This window comes from Arachis stenosperma, chromosome 1, assembly GCF_014773155.1.
Source record: "Arachis stenosperma cultivar V10309 chromosome 1, arast.V10309.gnm1.PFL2, whole genome shotgun sequence".
Classification (NCBI taxonomy): Eukaryota; Viridiplantae; Streptophyta; class Magnoliopsida; order Fabales; family Fabaceae; genus Arachis; species Arachis stenosperma.
The window spans coordinates 58,552,061-58,555,010 of NC_080377.1; positions in this window are offsets into that span (position 1 = coordinate 58,552,061).

The following is a 2,950-nucleotide window of genomic DNA, read 5'->3' on the forward strand; positions in this document are numbered from 1 at the left end:
AGGAATAATCCAACCCCTAATGCATATCATTCCAATAGCTATGGTGGACATCCTTGTGACTATCAACAACCACCACCATATGCCTATGAACCTCATCTTCAATATAGCCCTCAACCATACTCCCAATCCCCTTTTTACCAAACACCTCCATATGACCCTAATCCTTATCCACCATACCAACAACCATATGAGTCATACACACCACACTTAGAACCACAATAATTCCAACCTCAATACCTCCAAGAACCACTTCCTCTATACTATTACGAAGATGAACCACCTTCAATGTATGAAAATTTTCAACCACAAGATGAATTTCCTTTTCCACCACAACCCTTTATAGCAGAATGTCAATATCCATCAATCCAAGAGCAACATGATCCTACTTATGATAGCCAAGTGGAACAAGAGCCAATGGATCGTCTCAAGGAAGCAATGGATCGACTTCAAGCAACTGTCCATCAAAAGTTGGACTCATGGGATTCATGCCACAATAAAACATGCCCGTAGATGATTATGGAGGAGCAACCGAAGGGGGAAGTATAAAAGGGATTGTAGAATCTCAACTTGAGGACAAGGGATTGGAGTGTGTTGTGTAACAAGTAGAATAAATGGGGAGTGTTGAACCACCACATCCTTATCATCATGAACCACCTTCCTATTATAAACCCTTTCTCCAACATGATGAACCCTCCTATCCACTCCAAACCCCAATGGACAATTCTCTCACCACATTACTTCGAGAGCAAGAAGAGATGCAAAGGGAGACACTAGAACTCACAGCCGCCTTGGCCGACGTCGTAAACCAGCTAGCCTCCCAATGCTTGAACACTCAAAGTACTCCCATGGCCACATGTGAAGAATCAAATGAAGAGCATAGCATGAAGGAGAGATTGGAAACTCCGGTGAAAAATGAGGAATGATGTTTTGTGTTAGAACAATTGGAGGTAGCTATGATTGTTGAAGAAGAGGAAGAGTTGGTTGAAGACTTAGGAGATGCGAAACCTCCATGGGAACCTAGAGTGAAAGAAAACCCCTCCAAGAAGATTGAATTTGATGTTGAGGAGGAAAGTGCACAACCTCCAAGGCATATTCTATATGAAGAATTGGACGGGATAGAGCAAGAATTGAGTTTCCATGGCAATGAAGATCAAGCATGAAATCTTAGTGGTGAAGAATCCTTTGAACTTGAAGAACCTTCTCCCGGTGGATTTGAAAGTATTGTGGAGGTAGACTTCTCTTACCCTCCCAATTATGATTTTAGTAAGGGAAAAGAGTTAGATAACATTGATGAACAAAGGATTGAAATTGAGAAATCTTGTGAAGAGGTGGAAGTCCTTAAAAAAAGAAGGACGGGAGTTAAACACGCTTTGTCAAGATCCTTGGAAGCTTCTTTACCTAGGTTGTCATCTAATCCTTCATTTGAGTAGGTAAAAATCATCTCTATTTGCTTTATTGTCCCACTTGAGTATGGCTTGCTTGAAACGGATGGTTAACTTAAGACGTTTTATGGGATGAAGCGTAAGAGGAGGATGTTTCGTGGTTGGCATTGCAAATCAAGGCTCATTTTGGTTGACACATCAAATGTGAAATACAAAGGTTGGACTAGTGCTCAATTAGATGGGTCTAGGAGGAAAGTTAGGCACTTGATTAAGAATTCATCTTACTTGCCACCCGGATGGAATAATGATGATCGACTTGAAGACGATTGTCAAAAACAAAGTGTGGGATCCCGGATCGCACAAGAAGAATCAACTTTGGGAGCCCTTAGCTTGTGAAGAACTCCATCAAGGCTTGGAGGAATTACTTTTGAACGATGGAGCTTATTGGAGATTCAAGCATTGGTGGGAGTTCAAGGATGAGTACAAGCACAAGCCAATTTGATGAGGAGCTCCCCATAAGTCCAACTTAAGGACAATAAACAAAAGTGCTAGGTGGGAGACATCCCACCATGGTAACATCTTTTCATTTTTCCTTTTTGTAGATATTGGTAAAAATTAGTTTGATTTCATGTTTTGTTTTGTTTGTTGAGTTAAATTGGTAGTTCAGTATGTTAAATAAGATTTTGTGGTGTTTTGGTCGCTGTTTGGAGGTTTGGAATACTTGGTTTGGTGCAAGAACTTAGAAAAATTTTCAAAAACAGAGTACCAACATACGTATACGCGTACCTTAAGCTTATTCAACCATCCACGCGCACGCGTCACCCACGCGTACGCGTGGATCCAAAATTCCACCTTCCATAATAAAACTCGAGAGTTGTGCGAGTTTTGGGCTAGAATCATGTGTACGCGTCAACGCACGCGTATGCATCGCTACTCTAAATAACCCATCACGCGTACGCATGACGCACGCGTGCGCGTCGCTCCCATTTCACCTATCCACGCTTACATGTCACCCGATGCATACGCGTGGATTGCCCTGTTTCACCCACCTTCTTTTCTTCTCTTCTTTCTATTTATTTCCTTCTTCTCTCTGCTTCTCTTTTCCTTCCCTTCTTCAACCATCATCCAACACTACCAAAAACACTTGTCCATAACCAATAATTGAGCACACTTCCCTGCAATTTCTTTAGAGACGACCCGAGATTTAAATACTTCAATTTTTTTATTGGGGTTTGTACTTGTGACAAACAAATTTTTGATTGAGGAATTATTTGTTGGTTTAGAACTATACTTGCAACGAGATTTCATTTGTGAAATTCTTTACCGACACAACAATATCCCTTCATCAATGGCTGAAAAATTGTTGAGCTTGTTTGGAGGCTTGGTGAACTTATGAAAAAGGTCATTTTGATGTTTTGGATTGTGCAGGAATCGGCCAAGGTATGGTTTCGGTTTTCTTTAGTTAATATGTAATGTTTCGTAAAACTTAGGCTAGTGGCCCTTAAGATAGGATTGAATGATTGAATATGCAAAATATGGTTAATAGCATGTGAATGTTGGGTGAATAT